This window comes from Electrona antarctica (assembly GCF_951216825.1).
Source record: "Electrona antarctica genome assembly, chromosome: 18".
Classification (NCBI taxonomy): Eukaryota; Metazoa; Chordata; class Actinopteri; order Myctophiformes; family Myctophidae; genus Electrona; species Electrona antarctica.
This window is the reverse complement of record NC_136799.1, coordinates 28,264,439-28,284,568: the sequence shown is the minus strand read 5'-3', so window position 1 is coordinate 28,284,568 and position 20,130 is coordinate 28,264,439. Positions and strand designations below refer to the sequence as shown.

Here is a 20,130-nt window from a genome sequence, read left to right as displayed (position 1 = left end):
GTGAAAAGCTGGAATGTGCGCGATGGCAGGCTCTCAGTCAAATCTGGTCACATTAATATTTTGTATGCAGTCAAACTTGGTCTGGGCTACTTTTGAACAAATTATTTCATCAATGTGGCGTGGCATGGAGGTGATCAGCTGTGGCACTGACGCACTGTTGAGGTGTTATGGAAGCCCAGGATTGCTTTAACAGCCGGGAAATCAAAAAACACTATACTATACTACAGTGGAACCTCTTGTAAACAAGTGTAATGCTTTATGGTGTCGTCCACTCACAGTTAACAGTTTATGTATTGAGTTGTGCTTGAAATGTACTGTAATTCTGAAAACTGTTAATAAATACTTCAATCAATCAATCAAACCTTCACCCCCCTGTTGTTGGCCAAACAGTGTAGGAATGCATTTTCAACACTTGGGGGCAGCAGAGGTCAATATTTGTTTTATTTTTATTTTTTTACCTGCGTTAGACCCGGCCTCTCTGTGAGGTAAACAAACACATTCTTAAGCAGTTTGTGTCTGGGCCTCTAAGCACCTTCCCAGTCATAAATCTAAACCTCTATCTGCAAGTCCTCCATCCATAACTATAGTATCAGAAGCACTCTAGTGTTTTTAAGAGCCAGTGATAATAATGACACAGACAACAGTGAATAGAATTTGTTATGTGGCCACCTGTTATTATTACCAAAATATGGACATAGAATATATTACAACAACTGCAGTATATGAAAAATAATAAACAAAAATAAAAGCCCAAAATAAAAATAGTTATTTTGGTTTGTTCTCATTGGGGCCCTTGTATCTGTATTGTGACAGTGTTTTGTGAGGTCTTTGTCCTACCACACAAACCGTGAGGGAGTGGAAATCACCGTTTCACCATCAGTGTCCAGATTCGGATCTGTAGCTCACCACCCACTACCCAGTAGGCTATGCACTGGGAATCTATCTGGGGAATCGTTGTTGGATCGTTGGGTTTGGAGACTGTGGGGCCTCACATGCACGTGGGCTCCTCAGTGAATGGGAAGGGAAGCGCTGTCCTCTTCTCCACGTGAGACACTCCAGGGGATGAAGATGGGAATCTGAATCACCCAATCTATAAAAAACCTGACCTATAGTAGATCAGACAAGATCCAATAGCATTGTGTTATTCACACACACTGGCCCCTTTTCCACTGGTTGGTTCCCAATGGGAACCGGTTAAGTTATTTTTGGTTCTTAGTCCATGAGCCACTAGAGCTCCACAATTGTAACGTTAATTATGAATTGAGTGGGCAAAAGCATACCTATATTAGATTGTTATCACCATGAAACTTCCCCAATTGAGACAATGATTTATTGTATTACAAATTTTACATTTTCAAATATGCAAATGAGGCATTATCTTCAATGACATTTTCTTTCTTCACAAAAATAAAAATACATGAAATGCTCCTTTAATCATCACAATGAAATGAGGTTATGCAATTTACCTCATGCACATTCAATAGCGTACAGGGTGTTTTGTACAGTCATTTTGAGGTATTTATGGCTCAAACGTGCTTAGTATCTCTCCCTGGCTAGCAACAGGTGAGAAATGCACTAACAATGTACCTTTTACTATAACTTAAAATACTCATGTACATGTACAGAAATTATATGTTCCTTCAGTAACAAACACAATAAAATTACAGTGTTTCAACATGTAACATGTACACAAAATTAATCGTTGGCAGGATTCATTGTGGCTAAACACCATTTAAGATAACCATCCACTGTTATACTGTACTTGTCTCACTCACCACTGATCAATGAATCATGAATTGGCTCAGACTGCAATATCACCTGGCTGGTCAGTGATTTGCAACGCTCTGTCTCACACTGCTCTACAAAGTTCAAGATGACACAATATACAGATCAGGAGTTGTCTAACAACATTACGAATGTGGATGATTGGGGGGCATTGGGGGCAATGTCCACTCAGATTGGATTTTGTGCACCCCCCCCCCCCCCCCCCCCCTAGTCCAGATTGGCCAGTAGTACCGTACCCTACCAATATATATTTTTTTGAAACAATATATTTATTGACCTTCTTTTTCAATTATATAAAACATTACAGTTATAGCTCTCTTGTTAATAAAATGTCCAGAAAAACACAGATACACAAATACAATACAAATACATTAGCAAAAAAATGCAATCATAACAAACACAACTCAACAATCAAAAACAAAAACAAATAAAACAGATATGGTCCCCATTTTCCTCCCCACATTACTGTGGATTATATACTCTACCAATATTTTAATATGTTTTACAAATGTTACATACGTTCTTCATGATTATTATAAATACATACATTTTCAAATTGATGAATAGGTCTAATACCTTGTATTAATTAACAGTTAATACAAGGTATATATGCCCACTGGTACAGCACACTGTACCAGATTTGTTTTGATGTAGCACATCTGACACGTGGCGGCATTACCTCTTGTTGTGCGTGCATCACCTGGGACATTTTCAGTGAGAGCAGCAAAATGGACATCTTCAAAAATTAGGAATGTCGAGTACTCATGTAGGGCTCTGCCAAATTCTTCCATTAGATGATTAGGGCTCGCCGGTCTCCTACACCAGCGAAGGGATCTCCTCTGTAGGCAATTACAATCTCTTGCGCTCTACCGGTGGTAGACTGCTCTAGGTAGGTTAGCTTGGCCTGTTCATCTGTTAGGTCAGCAATATTCCTAGTGAAGTCTTGTAGCCAGCTTGTGAACATCAGGGGGTCACAGAAAGTGCTCATTAACTTAGGGGGAAGGGCCACTCGAATATGGGTCTTTGCCAGTTGGTGTACTATCCCATTCATGACGTCCATTTTTCGGATGCTGGTGGTGTGTGTGTGGTCCCTGGCAGTTCCAGGCGTCGGGACGCCGTAAGGGTTGGTTACCAGTCCTAACCCAGTCGCCTGTTCGGTTTAGGGAGTCTGGCCCATAGCTGTACGCGCCCAATCTTTGGTCAGCAGGTCCTCGGGTCCAGTCATCTGGAAACCCTTGGTCACGTCCGAAAGGTTTCCTTGTGGGGGTATAGGCCTACTGTCTTTGTTTGGAGTTTCCAGTATAGTATGTTGAGTCGAGCATCATAGCCCGACTGGTTGGAAGTTGGAACACGTTATTCCAACCAGTTCCTTTCCCCTCCATCACACGCCCCGGCTGGCCAGGGGTAGGCAGTATAGAGACCAGGATTAAACACACATCTTACATCTACTACCACAATCTCTCTAGACAAAGGCTGCTTTACAGTTGTAAGTCTCAGGGCCGTAGCGTTTACACAGCAGACCGTTTCGCCAACCTGCAGTCTGGGAGGCCATCTGCTCGACCCGTGGGTCCGTTGCCGCCTTCCAGAGGTCGTACATGTCCTGGCTGTATAGTATAGTTTGTCGATTACTTTGACGAAGGTAGGCCTAATGATCATTTTTCATTTCATACTTTTTTCTTTTCTTCTTTTTAGGTATTATTAAAAATCACATCCCGTGTGAACTGAGTGGTCTGCCCTCTCCCCTCTCCCCCTACCTCTCTCTCTCTCTCTCTCTCTCTCTCTCTCTCTCTCTCTCTCTCTCTCTCTCTCTCTCTCTCTCTCTCTCTCTGTAATTAGCAGGCAACAGTGCAACACTATCTCTCTCTCTCTGTTTCTGGCACAACAGAGCCACTTTTGCCCCTACTGGTACTCTAAACATAGTCACGGACATTGCTGTTCCTTGGAGTGGTTGCACCACTCAAATGGTCCTTAAATTGCCACTTTTCCCCAGATCTATGACATACGACTCCAGACACGCACAGAACGGGAAATTCGGTCCCGTAGAGTAGACTGCGAGATTAGCCCAACATACAAAAACAGATGGACTCGCCTTAAAAAGTACTGTGAAAATGTGCTTTTGCCAACCAACGAAAGGGTAGTGTCTAGTCAAGTTGATCCAGTTCTATGAAGTGGAAACGAAACGTCATATTTGGTGGACATTTGACCTAATTTCTCCTGTCATTGTCAATGGCAAATATTGAGACATGTGGGGACAAAGTTTACATCATATTTGACGGACATTTGACCTAATTTAATTTGATAAAAAATCACACCCGTGTGAAGTGAGGGGCGCTCTTACATCCTCATGACGTAAAATAGACACTATGATGTAAAATTTGTCCATTCATTGTCAATGGGAATTTAATGTTTGTGTACAACAAAGTTTGTAAACAACTGAACATACTAAAAGCTGGACACACCAATTTCACATAATCCTCCCCTATTGAAGTGGAAATTCTGTTGGAATAAACAAAAAGAAAAAGAGAAAATAAATCATATTGACAGTAGCCTACTTGTACAACCTTTTCTACAGTATGTAAGAGATGCTTCCACAGGTTTAAATCCTGCCTTGGGCTCCAGCCTGCCATCTCATTCCTCCTGTCAAATAAATTTGTCTATAAGGCCATAAGAGCCTACTCTGCCCTGGAAAGATAAGACAGATAGGCGAGCCCTGATGTTCTGCACTGCTGCTCAGGTCAGTCTGTGGAATCCCTAATCTTCACGGCCATTGGACAACAGAGACTATGGTATGTCTTCAGCCCAGGTGTGCAGAGACACGGAGAGGGAATGCTGGCAGGACCCCAAGATCTTTTTTTATCGGATATACATTGGAATAGTTGTAGTGGTTGGGGTTTTTGTGGAGGGAATGAGGATGGTGTTGGTGCTGTCTGGGAACACCTCTCGTGCTGTGGACCGCACCTACCCCCCTCCCCCCTCCCCCATGGCTGCTGCCATTGCTGACGCCCTTCTCGCATGACAGTCAACAGAAGGGAACTTCATTTTACCTGTGCCAGGTAAAGCCTTGCCTAAGCATCGTCCATTTAGCAAAAAGGAGGGAGGGAGAAATTATGATAAACTGGTATTTAGCAAAAAAAACATAATAATAATAATAATAATAATAATAATAATAATAATAATAATAATAATAATAATAATAATAATAATAATAATAATAATAATAATAACAACTAGAACTGCACTCTGTTGAGTGCCTACTTGCTTGTTGCAAAAATGGCCTACTAGTGTGCAAGCAGAGCGTGCAAGTACTGGTTTAACTGGCTCTCAATGGTGACGTAATAATGATATGTTTCAGTGTCGGGTGGATTAAAGGAAATGCCTCTATGTATATATGATATGTAATTTGTAAATTGATTAGCGGTATACTGTGGTTACTTGGGTCGTTCGTTACGTATGTCCCGTAGCAGCATATGGCGTGATGAAGATATACCAATGCCAGGGTATAACTGGTATAACTGGCTCCCAATGGTGACGTAATAAAGATATGTTTCAGTGTCGGTAGGTATGTATATGTAATTTGTAAGTTGATTAGCGGTATACTGTGGTTACTTGGGTCGTTTGATGTGTATGTCCCGTAGCAGCATATGACGTGATGAAGATATGTACCAATGCAAGTGTTGGGTTCAGAGATTTTGTGTTAGCAGCAGGGAGAGCCTTCCGGGTATTTCATCATCATCATATTCGTCTACTTCAATGCATCATGGATCTGCAAATACAAGGCAAAGGCCAGTATCAGCGCACTGAAGACACCTTCCACGTCTCCGACTCCTGGCCCGTCACAGCACAGCTTCTGGTCACAGGATACAAACTCTCCGGTTCTCTCTCTCTCTCAGTCAACAGTGGGCACACACAGCGAGTCTCTCTTCCTGACTCGCTCAGTGGTGTGGTACCGACACGACACTCCCGGCTCTCCTCTCTGTCTTTCACCTGTCACTTCCACACACAGAGCAACCGCACATACATCCTTCCCCTCTGCATGTCTCTTTATACTGGCACAAGTCATGTTCCCCACATCTGACAGCTGTCAGTTGATGACGCTGACGTCATACTTAGTCCGGCGGAACCGGAAGTCCTTGCACACATATAGGATCATATATCCAATCGACAGCGGTAGGTATATATATATAATAAGGAAAGATCATAATAAGTCACTGAACGGATATACAATATTATATTAATGCAAAACAAATTAAGGAACAACAAAATAAAAAAATGAACCTATTTTGACACCGGTCACAGTCACTTGGGTCGTTTGATGCGTATGTCCCGTAGCAGCATATGACGTGATGAAGATATGTACCAATGCCAGGGTATAACTGGTATAACTGGCTCTCAATGGTGACGTAATAAAGATATGTTTCAGTGTCGGGTGGATTAAAGGACATGCCTCTATGTATATATGTATATGTAATTTGTGAGTTGATTAGTGGTATACTGTGGTTACTTGGGTCATTTGATGCGTATGTCCCGTGGCAGCATATAACGTAATGATTACTTGTGCTTGATATGGCAGTGGTGTCAGATTACATATATGTATACATAGGGGCATTACCTTTAATCCACCCGACACTGAAACATATCATTACGTCACCATCGAAAATCAATTATACCCTGGCATTGGTACATATCTTCATCACGTCATATGCTGCTACGGGACATACGCATCGTAGCAGCTGACGAAAAACATTACTTGCACGCTCTGCTTGCCCAAGTTATAATACAATCTTTTCCTCCCGATTCCGATCTTTTGAAAATCATGTGATTGGTTTCCAGTCACGCCACCGGATCGGGACACCGTGCTTGGTGCAATGGACTCACAGTTTTTCAGTATTTAGAAGGCGTTTTTAGAATCGGCCTCAGTCCAAAATGGGTTAAAGCAGTTTGAAATAAATTCCAGTGATTTGATCAGGGTGGACCAAATCAGTCAAAACTTGTTGTAGTGAACTGAATATCTTGTGCATCCTTGTTCTGAATTAGTGCCGAACACTGGTGAAGGATGTTTGTGTTTAGGAAGGATGTTGGCTTGAGACAAGCTCTTCCCGACTGTGGTTGCATGCCTTACTGGACATCCACTTTCCTGACTGAGAGCTTATGTTCCTGTATTTCATTGCGGTTTGTGTTATACGTCTGCATTATATTTCCGAACTCATTCAAATTCCCCAAATGACAGAAACCTGTGAAATATACTGTAGGACATTGGTTCCCAATCTTTTAGTACCACCTCAGAAAATATTTGGCTCTCCATGTACCACCATAATAACTGATCAATGTTAAAATACAGGAGCGTATACCTGCCCTTTTTGTTCCATTCCTAAGCCAATAATGCTGCTGCTCTGACAAAACTCTGTCTAATCACTAATCAGCACAACTGATGATATGTCTAATGTGATTAATCCGTTCTCAAATCTTCTATTAATGGCTAGTTGTGCTGTTATGCCCATTTCAGCATGGCTGGAGAGCCTATTTCAACCAATTGCTTTGTCAGAATAACTACCTGTAGTAATATAAATTACTGCATAAATTAAAAAATCTCCTTTTTTGGGGCGACTCCTCTGTGTAGCTTGGGCTCAAGTACCACCAGTGGTATAGTACCAGTGGTTGTCTGCTGTAGGAGATACACATCCTGGGAAAGGGCATTTTCCAGGTCTTGTCTTTACTTCCATAGACTCTTGCAGCTTGCTCTTTCACCTGCTCCGTTGGGTTTTAGTGTATTTCGTCTTCAAGGGTAATATTAAGGTATTTTAGTTATAGTTTTCTATTCATAGTGACGCATAGGAATAGACTATGTGACAACCAGGTATAGTCTGGTGACCACCGGAGAGACGGGTGACAGCCGGAATGTAGACGGCACCCGGGTGAGCAGTATGGGTTAGCGCCCCAGCCTGTGTCCTCCGTAAGGAGGAAGCCCAACAACCCTCGTGAGGCCTTTATAGGAGGGCCATGCAAGCAGCAAGTGGAGCCACAGCACCATTTCCCTGCGGAACCATTGCCCACCACTCCTGAATTAACTGTCTGGTGCTGGGACTCTGGTGCAACGCACAGGTCCTGGGCCTGGTGAGAGCAGGAGTGGACCTGGTGAGACGTAGGAAGGGCCCGGACAGGAGACAACCCACAGAGCCTAGTCCTTCCATGCACCAGAAGTGTACCTCCCAGCCCTGGCAGAGTAGTTCTGGAGTAGTTCCAAAGGATTGTGTGGCCCTGGTTTTGCCCTAGTGGGACTGATTGAGGGTAGCTACTGGGACGTAAGTCGGGACTTGATCACCCCGGCTGGGTCGCCTGAGTGAGGGGTATGATGTTGGAAGACCCGAAACCCCCGTTGACCTCAGGATACATCACTGAGGATACGTCCCATGTGCATCCATGCGATGTATTTTTAGTTATAGGGATATTTCATTTTAGCCCGACTTTGACTATACAGACCAGACATGTCCCTATGGAGACTGGTGTATTGGCCCCCATATTATGATGATTTCTGATGACTTCTGTTTTCTCTGACTTTGTATCTCAAAACACATATTGTACATCTTTAAACAAATGAACAAACAAAAATAGTGTTGTTAACAGATGTATAAACTAAAGTACACACACTAACATTGTATAAACTAAAGTACACACACACATTCCGGCACTTGTCTTTGTTGACACTTTATTTAAGTGTCGATACATGCCTGTAGGCTGTTGGCCCCTGATGAGATTTAAATTCTTAGATTTTTTGCTATCTTTGGCCTTTCTCCCCACCTGGCAAGAGCAATAGCATAACACTATTTAGTATTTTCACCTCGCCCAGCTCATTACGTCAAATGATAGGATCAGAGCGATATAGCCTTTTGAGAGGGTAGAGATGTTTAATGAGAGGGAAACAATGGATTGACTGTGAGAATCTCAAGAAAGAAGTGTTTTCATTACACAAGTGTTTAGGTCATGCCAGACACACTCGAGGTCACAGAGGAATGGGAGACTTTTGACATCTAATATTGACCCAGCCCCTCTCTTTTACAGAATGTTAACGAAGCTCAACTGCAGATGTTCATTCTGACATTCTCATTAGCAACAGTGACAATAGAGGACTTTGTTTTGGGGAATATAGGTAAGCGATGACAGACAGCAATATTTGTGGCCTCCTCTGATGATTTTGACCCTAAAGACTGATTGGGATTCATGTTTTTAATTATTATCAACTGTTCTAGAGATGCAAAAACAAAATCAGGAGAGCGAGAAAGAGCAAGAGAGAGGGAGTGTATGTGTGTGTGTGTGTGTGTGTGTGTGTGTGTGTGTGTGTGTGTGTGTGTGTGTGTGTGTGTGTGTGTGTGTGTGTGTGTGTGTGTGCGCGTGCATGCATGCGTGCGTGCGTGCGTGCGCATGTGATGTGTGAGTGAGTGTGTCTGCTGAGCTGCCACATCCATACAACAAAAAATTGAGCTCCTTAATGTGGGTCTGCATCATGTAACTCTGGTCTTTTTAACACACATAAACACACACTGTCAGTTATGAAAGAAATGCCAACCACCGTGGTTACTACACCAACAGAAGACAATGACAGACTTGTGGTTAATAAAACTTTAGCATTTAGTGCTGCATAATCATGCTGCAATACACAGTAAACTAGAAAAAGTGCCCACCACGCCAGGTCAGGTTGTGGCCTCCTGGTGGCGCTATAATAGGCCAATGAGAAAAGGGTGCCATTTGTTCTTACACCATTGATGGCAATTGGATGATTTGAGGCATTTTGTTCAAAAAATCCACCTGTGGTGCTATAACAGGCCAAGGTGAAATGGGTGGGATATATTCCTCAGCCTAGTAGGAAAGTCTGTGAAAGATTTCATGTAAATTGCACGCTGCGTTCATGATTTGAGGCTTTTTGTTTCAAAAGGGCCAATCCTGCAAACTTTGAAAGCCAATGTTAGCCAATTAGGATGAAATAAGAAATATCGGACGGATCCGTCTTGAGCACATGACTATAGAGATAGTGTGTAACGATTTGCGGGATTTTTGGACAAGAATCTGAGTAATATCAAAAAATGTGTTTTTCCAAAGTCTGCCTCCTGGTGGCGCTATAACAGGCCGTTCTGGAAAATTTGGGGCAGAGGTTCATCGTTGGCATCCAGGGAGTGTTTGTGTGCAAAATTTGGCATCAACCGGGTTATCACTTCGAGGGCTTTAAATTATTTAATCCATGTTGTAGCCACGCTTAATATGCTAAACCCGCTATTTGTTTAATGTGTTTAATTCGCCGTTTTTTAATAATTAAAAAGAAAGAGCGGATTTGTCGCAGACCTGGTGACGAGGCCGCCGCGTTATGACGACGAAACCGGAAATCAAGCCATGCTCTGGGCTGCTAGGGCTTCTGGGAAAATGAGTTCAATGCAACTCCCCAAACCATATGGGATTTTCGTGAATCAAAGCTGCAAATTCTTCGGCGTATGCTCCAAAGGTAATTCAACAATCCCGGCAGCGTTAATTGGATATTGGATTAAATAGCGTGGAACGCGTTTTATGCCGTCAGCGTGTGACGGCATAAACCGCAAAAGGCCGCAAAAGGCGTAGCTCCAAGGGAGCTAGCTTCTCTTGGCGTGGCTTGTTACCTGCCGGTCTGCCGAGCTGGAGACCAGGGTTCGATTCCAGCTCTGTGCGCGAAGCCAATCAGGATGGATTATGAGTCTTGATCACATGACTATGTAGAGCATGTGTACCGATTTGCGTGAATTTTGGATAATATCTGAAGGAGTAATATTGGGGCAGAGGTTCAGCTGTGGCATTCAGGGAGTGTGTGTGCAGAGTATGGCTGCGATCAAGCCAACGGTGCCGGAGATTAGCTGTCCACAGACGGACGGACGGACACACACACACACACACACACACACGGACGGACAGACGGACGGACGGGGTGCAACACATACTCTCTCCCCATGCCTTCGGCCTGGTGGAGACAACAAAAGGCCTCTGTTGGGTCATTGGCTCATTGCACTAGCCCCTCCTATACACAGGTTTAATGTTTGTCTTTAGTTCAAAGTTTGTTTAGTAAACGCATTGACAATGAAGGGAAAATTTACATCATAATGTGTCGCTTACGTCATATTGTCTCTTTATTGTTAATGGTGTTTAATGTTTGTGTTGGCACTGTTTGTTTTACATCAGCATTACATCACTTAATCAACATGAGTTAGACTTATATATTATATTAGCGCCTCTCACTTCACACGGGTGTGATTATTATAATTTTTTGTATCACTGCAGTGCAGGGCATACTTAGCCTGGCTAATAAGCCAGACCGAATCAGCCGTTGGCAAACAAAAATTGCCTGTGTGATTTGAGTCTGGCTTATTGGCCAGGCTAGGGCATACTATCAACTTGAGGGGGTGTCAGTTAATGCCTTGGACTTCAAAACCAAACACATACTGTAGAGTAGACTCTGAGAATTACACAGCGTTGGTTTAACTCAAGGATTTTGCCATGCAATGTTCCAACATGTCAGACATGAATACCAGCCTTTTAGAGTAACTGGATCTGGACTCTATAGGGACTGTGGGACAGACAGTTTGTCCTGGTGTGAACTGCTAATGGTGACAACCTGCCACTCAGCCTTCTCTGATGCGAATGATCTGATGTGACAGTGACAGTCTAACATCTAACATGGGGTGAGCGAGACAGAGACATTTGAGAGTGATTGAATCACAGTACAAACTGGCATACTGTATGCCGTGGTATATTCTAATATAGGGATTGGTCACTGAGCTTCAGTCATCATGGTATAAACACTTGGGCTTAGTTGATCAGAGTCCCCCAGGCATCTACACAGGGTCCTCTGCATTACTCTATAGCCTACCTTTATAAAAATCGGCTCTTATCATCGTACATCATCCAACAAATGCAATGTATTTAATGTTGATGTACCATACTGTACTGTGTGTGTGTGTGTGTGTGTGTGTGTGTGTGTGTGTGTGTGTGTGTGTGTGCGCGCAGTGGAAAGGGGAGTGGCCTAAAATGTGATGTAATTTGCATCAGTGAAATGTTGCGCAATAACATATTTCATTCAAATGCAAACTGTACGGTAATCATGCCATTTGCATGGATGCAACATAGTGTGTTATGTCTGGGCAGGCATGCAATAGGTGTTGTGCATGGAGAGATTTGTGCAAAACAGTGTGGTTTGGTAGGACTCGGAGAAGGCAAACAAAGGCGAACATATAAACGGTCGGGCACCCTTTCAATTAGTGTAGCAAGATAGCATCTAATACAAGCTCTACTATGACTAGTCAACATGTGTGATGAGCTTGTAGATCTGCTATTTCCACTGAATGTTTGCCCCAGTCCCAGAATATGGATGCTAGGGCTCAAGACAGGAAGAATTAAATGAACCATAACGTCAGGACTCAGCGGTCATTATAGCCAACAAAATGCCCTTTGTATAGCTGAAGGTCTAAACTCTAAATAAAACATGGCACATTCAAGAGAATGATGTCATTTTATATATTTCTCACCCCGTAACCATAAAAGGTGCAGAACGTTTTTGATGTTTCCTCCCAGTCCCTACCATTCCAGGCCCCAGACTAACTTGCATTCCTGTGGTGGAGCCCTTTCAACTTGCAAGTTGCAATGCCATCCTTTTTTGAGCAATGTTCTGAATCTACTGAGATGATATCCTGACTTTATTGCATGCATTTTGGATATAAAGAGAGAGAATATAAAAAAGTAATTCAGCTATATGCGTGTATAGCGTAATATGTATACTGTACTGAGAGCTCATCTGTTTGTTTAGCTTGAATTCGCTCTTCATCGGATAGACTTGTATGGGAGAGAGGCGGGACCTTACAGCCGGGAAGGGCGTTCTTTTTGCGGTCAGCCCGAGTAGAGTCATTCCAAGGGGTGGGTCCTCCGGCGCAGAAAGGAAAGCCCACCTTCTTCATTGTTAGGGACACGGTGGAATGTGATGGTTTGATCCTACAGTAACAGCACAGGGAGGGGAATGTAGAGGAAAAGAACAACGAACGAAAGCAATTCGGGGAGTTAAAAAAAGACATCCCCTGTCTATCCCTCTGGTCTTGTCCTGCGAGAAGAATATGTGGAAGAACTTATGCTCAACGTTTGCCCGCATGAACTCTCCGACACGAATCGTGTGAAGTTGTGGATTACCTGCCCCAGTCGCTTCGCCTATTTCCCATCTGATCCATAAAGGGTAAGTTAAGACGTAATTGTGCCTGTAGACGTTGTGGTATTTGATATGATTTCAGTGCTAACGGTTTACGGTTCAGACAGCGGCTTCCTGAGTTCGACAGAGACTCGGGAGTCGGGACTGCAGAACTCTTCTGCGGCAAGTTTTTCACCCCTCCTCCCCTTGTGTTAAAAGGAAGCATAGGATAGGACGGACTGCGGCGAAAACCAGGTGGTGAAATGTAGCGGTTCCCACACCACTTACATCTTTTTTTAACCAAATCGCAGCGATTAACATGCGTACAATTATGTGGCGAGCCAAAAACATTCCATTATATATAATATATTCTATCGCTAGCCATCACTGTATATATTTGACTGAGCATAAACACTTCTGAACCCCCGTATGTACGTCAGCATTCAGAGCTGGAGCATACATTGGCATTTTAGGGATTCTATTTATTACTTTAAACGTATGTCCTTTCTTTTTATCTTATGTTCTCTCGCTTTTTTTTATACTAACATACACAACAGTGAGCTAATTTAAATCTAGATGTTATAACAACCTAGTAAACCTACCACACGAGGCATTTCTTTTCTTCTTTCTTCCCATTTCCCAGTACATTACAAGTGAACAGGAAAGGAATGTTTAGGTTACAGCTGTAACAATGTAGCAAGCTGCAAACTGCTCATCTTTTACATTTTAAACGGACTATTTTTTGTGCTGTCCCACATAGGCTACAGCTTTGGTTAAAAGGTCTTAGTTGTCTCTCGAAGGTGCTTTTATTTAGACTACTAATATCGCACTTTTCCGTACTTGTTGTGTGGCATTAGGACGACGATGGGCTTTATTATGTCAGATTAATAACCCCTGACTGACAGCAGTGGGAACAGACTCACTTCAACTTGACCTCTGGCAACGATTCTTTTGTGCTTATGTTTATCTGTATGGGTCTTTGATGCTTATTATTATTATTATTTGCATTTCACAATATGAAAATATTGACTGGGCTTCCTTGGTCCCTGGTCTCTGTGTCATAGGTGATCTCGTACTGCACTGCACATGTATGCTGTTAATTATGTCAAAGGAGTGTGGAATGTTGAGACAGACACATTAGTGTAGTGTGTACATTTTTCATATAATGTATCTAGTGTATTTAAGACTGTACTGTGCATGTCTCCTCTGTGTGGTGGGGCGTTTGCAACTTTGCATGCATGTGTGCCATGCATAGTGTGTGCATGTCTATGTCAGCAGCAGGAACGGTAGTGTTTGGTGGTGGAATTACTAATCTCCCAGGTGGGGCTCATAAAAAGCAAAGGCGGGAGGGATATGGAGGGAGGGGACCTGCCTTGACCTGTTTCAGACATGAAGGAGGCAACATCACTGATGGCTTTCCAGTAAGGCGCTGCCTCCTTGCCAGCTGCACTTTATACCAGCTTCTGTACCAGCTCTGGTATTCTGCTACCGCGGGCCAGCCCCTCAATGTGATGGAGGTAAAGGCACAAGTATCTGCAAGTCAGCTTGGCACGGAGTTTGATGGGCACAGACTTCTTTTAAAAGGTTGTTCTCCGATATATAGAGGATTCATATAAATTATAATGCAGGTGACATTTTTCATGACTCTGCAGTTCAGTGATCTGTAGTGTAGGGGCAATACGATAAAAATCGACAAGTGCAGGAATGTGAAGTGTTTCCCATTTAGGCCTGCAGTCGAATTTAAAAAAAATCTTCTAAATCATGATAGTTTTCTGAAATACCTATGTTTCTATATCAGTGGTGCTCAATATTTCATGTCGAGGACCCAAAAAATGATGTAATTGGCCACCGAGCCCCATCTGGAAATGTGTTGTTCCAGGAACCCCTCAGAAGCAAAGGTTTGAGTTAAAAACGTTCGCTCTGAAAGAATATTCAAAGATTTTTCAAAAATAGCAGACGGCACTCGGTGCCGCGCAAAGAGCTTGTAGATCTGCTATTTTTCAATAGCTAAAGTATAACATAATGCTTAAAACACCAAAAGGGGTTCCCGCCTTGAATGGGTTAAGTGCTCTTTGTTAAGACAGATTGCATGTGATGACGGCTGAATGTTTTAGTCCTGTTCTAGTTGTAGAGCTGGAGTAACTGTTACTCTTTGATCTGTGCACATTTGGACAAGCTTGCTCAGTCCAGACAGTCCATACTATTGACACAGAACACGGCTAAATCCTAAGTTGTAATTTAACTCTTGAGTGTACAAAGGTACCCATGATACTCAGGACTTTACTGTGAAGGAGTGTCACCACACTAGAGGACTTTGTCTACTCACTCACTCAGGTGACTTTATGACAAAAGAGTGAAAGTAAAGCAAAGATCATAGATTGTATAATGCATTGCGATTTGCGACCTGTCTTATAACGGTCACCTGCTGTTTCAAAGTAAAGCCTAATTTATGACCGTGTGGTCTGCGATGCGACGCGTTGCGATGCAAGCTGAGCTTGAAGATCGGTTATTTTAGGCAAGCGTTGTGTGTTTTGGAGCATAAATTAAACCTAATAATTCTCTGCCCTCTTCTCTTTTATGACCTCGGGCCATACCACGCACGATTGGTTTTCCACTCCATGGAACGTTGTAACCGCCCAATGAAACCGCCTGTGCTGCTTTGGGCGAAACCAAAAACTCATCATTATGGGTGTCCAATAAGGGTAATTATCAGGCTAAGCGTTGGACTTGGGGATTACGGTGTGGTTAATGACTGCTCTGGGGATTAAATTGAAATATTGAGGTTTTCTGCCTGGGAGAATCAGACCACTGGGCACTCTTGCATATCACGGTTTATACAGAATAACGCTATCATTTTATTGTAGGATTAGGATAACACAAGTGTGGAATTACATTGGTATTTATAAATGGTTATAACTCGTTGATACTTTGCCGTTTCCAAAGTGGATAGAGGCACAATCCCAGGAACATCTGAGCTGCTTGTCTGTGATCATTTGGAAATACAAACAGGGGGTGGGAATTACATTTCAGAGTAGCTTGGCTGCACTGTAAAGTTATTATCTACACCAGGGTGAAATCTGAATGTATAAATATGAGTAATTATCCGAGCCAGTGCTTTTAACACTTTGCATGAATAGAGACTGACTGACTGACTGACTACTAGTACTACTTAACCACTTACTTGTCATAGGCAAACATTTTCCAAAGTTATTTTTTCTCTCTCGAAGATCTACAAATCTACAAGCTTGTGTCGCATTGTGAGCTATGTTTTGCTATTTTTGAATACACCATCATAAGATAAAGTATAAATGGAGGGCTTTAAATGGTCACATCAGGCTCAGTGTCCTTCTTGGAACAGTTAGGATTAAGTGTATGCTCTGTGTTCCTCTAGGAACACTTAGGATAAAGTATGTCACTAATTGCACAAGCAGAAGTGACGTACAGTATAACCTGTCCTATATATCGTATTATTCTGTAAACAGATAGCCAAGATAGAATTAGGCCTGGCTTGTGCAGATGTGTGGTATTTAGCTATTCATATAGTGCTAGACTTTCACTTTTAGCTCCAGGAAATAACCCTCTCAGCCAGGAATAGATGACTGATAGATTCACACAGGACGATGTTTGCATTCAAGCATTCAAGAAGGGTCTTCCTTGAAATAGCACAGACGAATCATGATCTCTTACAGAGGCTTTGTATAAAAGCCCACACACAGGTGTGTGTGTGTGTGTGTGTGTGTGTGTGTGTGTGTGTGTGTGTGTGTGTGTGTGTGTGTGTGTGTGTGTGTGTGTGTGTGTGTGTGTGTGTGTGTGTGTGTGTGTGTGTGTGTGTGTGTGTGTGTGTGTGTGTGTGTGTGTGTGTGTGTGTGTGTGTGTGTGTGTGTGTGTGTGTGTTCATAATGTAATAATGGGGTTCAGTATCCGGGACAGAGACTGCTGTTGACAATAAGCAGGCCAGCTGGACCCACTGTTGTCTGCCTGTCTAATAAGTGTTGGCCGGCCAGCCATATAGATGTGTAAAGGGTTGCAATATGCTTTTTTTGTGTCTGCACATTATGCCTCATGTGTGTGTGCGCGCACCTACCCACAGTGGCTGTGCCTGTGTTACTGCTCTTAAAGCTGCCTTTTTGGATGTTTTTGTTTACTGCAGAGAGACCCTGGGAATGTTTTTTCTATTCTCCCCATTTCTTCTCCCATGGCGATCCTGTACAATTCCTTATTGTCTCCACTCTCCACCAGGCCGAAGCCATGGAGAGAGTATGTTTTGCACTCCGTCCGTCCATGTGTCCGTGTGTCTGTCCATCCGTGTACAACTAATCTCCGGCACTGTTGGCCCGGCCCAAACTTTGCACACACACACACTCCCTGGATGCCAGCGACAACCCTCTGCCCAACCCACCTCCCGCCACTATTTTTCCAACAAGCACAGACTGCTAGTGAACTTGAGCCATGACAGACACCACCGAGCGTACTAAGGCGCGCAAGTTGCCATGTCGAACGTTGGGAAGTTTGCTAGAGCCCCGTTCGAGTTGCCACCCAAAATGGACAGAATAGTAAATCCTCATCCCAGAGTAGGGAAAGTCGCGAGGGGGCGGCCCGTGACACCGGCCAGTGACGTGATTTCAGCAAAATGCTAAGGTATGCCGCGAGCAAAAGGTATGACGCGAGCGCGAGTTCACGACGCATGCACGTGCCACATTTATTGCGGTTCCGTGTGGTTTTTGCCTATTTTCCTCAATTTTTGAGGATATTCAGCTATTAGTGTAGATTTCCATCGTACACAAACATTAAATTCCCATTGACAATCAATGGAAAGTTTTATGGCATAGTGTCTGAGCAAATCGGCTTACTGTCTTATTGTTGTCCTACAAAAACATTAAATTCCCATTGACTGGATAATTTTACGTCATAGTGTCTGAGCAAATAGGCATGGTGTCTATTGTACGTCATGATGATATACGATGATAAGAGCGCCCCTCACGTGATTTTTGAGGGGCGCTAGCCCCTCATATATACATGTTTAATGTTTGTTTTTAGTTCAATGTTTGTTTTAAAAACGCCATTCAGAGATAAGTGATGAAGTAGAGAAGGAAACGCAGGAAGTATTGGAAGGAGATTATGTCAAAAAGCCTTTCTCCGGGGCGCTCTTGAGCAACACATGGAGTAAGACGTGTTTTTGCAGAGCTCCCACAGAGTGTAATTAAATACTATTTTTAAGCGGGTTTGTGGCAGTATAACCTGCTGAATTGGTCAATGAGAGATTGAATTACAGGTAGAGAGAAAGATAAATACTATGGATGGCGGCATACGATCTGAGAAAATATAAGTTCAAGCCGGCAGGTCCAAGGCCTGCAACCACATACACCTCCCCGAGCCCGAGTGCAGACGCCGCCTGCACACAGAACGCAGACAGCCCAGCGGAAAGCCTGGTAATGGATACTACGGAGCTAAAGGCGGAAATCATCGCATCCTTGAGGAAAGATATCGCCACGATACTACGACAAGAATTAAAGAATGCACTGGCTGCTGATTTTGAGAAACTAGGAAGCGAAATGCAGGCAATTAGATCTGAAATTGCTAGCAGCAACAGCGTGTTCCGTTCAGAACTTGATGCAGTAAAATCTACAATCAACATCGTGGAGGGCGGCCTATCAACGTGGTCAGATGAATTTACTACTCTCCAAGCCACTGTGGATGTGCTTGGAAAACAAGTAGAGACTTTAAACAAGAAGAATTTGGACATGGAATCGAGGATGAGGAGGGGGAATGTGAGAATTGCAGGAATCGACGAGACGCCAGGTTAGAGTTCACCCGGGGCAGTCTCTAAACTTCTGAAGGAACTTTTTCAACTGGACAGAGACGTAAGGGTAGACAGATCGCATTGCAGCCTGACAAAGAGGAAGCCAGGAGACAGACCGAGGATTATCATCGCCAAACTACACAACGAAGGAGATGCAGAGGATATCCTGAGAATGGCACGCGACGGAAGAAAACTTCAACACAAAGGCAAGTCTTTGGCTGTATTCCCTGACTTTCCAGAGAGCATTGCTAAGGCCAGAAGTGCTTTTACGCCCGCCCGCCTGCTGTTAAAAAATCGCAGAGATGTACGCTACGGGATAAAATTCCCATCTACTTTCGTCGTCACCTACAACAATGTGGAAAAATAATTCTTGGACGCTGCTGCAGCCTTAGCCTATGCCAAATCCATAACGGAATCATCCGAGCCAACCGACACACCTGAGACCGAATCTACTCCATAACTGTATGTATCCTTACCAAAAGGTGTAAAGTTATACATACATATATATATATATATATATATATACATACCTTTAGTAGTGTGCTGCCTTTGTGCAGCCAAAATGATCCCTTTGCCACTTACCGTAAAGCGGCCAACTGTACTCTACAACTCAACTTTTTATTTAATTTTCTTGCCTGTGCTGTTATAACTGTCCATCCGTAACATGTGAATCATTTCTCGCAACCTGTGTTGCTTTATTTGTTATTTTGATTTGCTCTTTCTCTCATCGTGTCGTTCCTGTTTTCTCTCTTTTTTTTCCCCTAAGGGGGGGGGGGGGATTGTTACATTCTGTTTCATTTATTTGCTTTTGTTTATTTCCAAATAAGTATTATTAGTACTATTGGTATTAGTATTAATCACTTTAATTACAAACCTTACATTATTTATTTTCTTATACCTCTCCACAATGGACAATTCATATCTTGTCTTTTTTTTTAAAAGCACTACAATTATTTTTCTCCTTACTATTATTATTATCTATTCTTTTTCATGTATAGTTCCGTCAGCATCCCCCTCTTAGGCCGCTCACTTCTCCTAACTGTATTTCTTATTTTATTTTGAATGTTTACTGTATTTATATATATATATTTTTATTCTTAAGGAATGACCTATGTGCATTTGTTTGTTAGACTGTATAGCTACAACCTTCGCTTATGCTAGTTCCAGAATTACTACTAGCTCTGTGGGAGCCTCGATGGCTCTCTTTTCGTTCTCCCACTTGGGTTTTGTGAAGCCCACCGATTGTTCGTTTAGCTGCTATCTTTGTCCTGCAGCCTGGGACTAGGTCCCAGGGATTGTTCATTTCTAGATGCCTTTTGTATCTGGTGTTTATTTTCTATTTTTTCCAGTTTTGTTTGTTCAA

At 42.8% G+C, this 20,130-nt stretch overlaps 1 protein-coding gene across 1 annotated transcript in view; it reads left to right on the top strand.

The window, feature by feature from the left end:
• Positions 1-12,732: 12,732 nt before the first annotated feature.
• Positions 12,733-20,130, top strand: part of luzp1 (leucine zipper protein 1) — an 89,926-nt gene continuing 82,528 nt past the window's right edge. The window contains exon 1 of the mRNA XM_079527875.1: positions 12,733-13,015. The gene's annotated coding sequence lies outside the window, so the exon portion shown is untranslated. The remainder of the gene's footprint in view (positions 13,016-20,130) is intronic.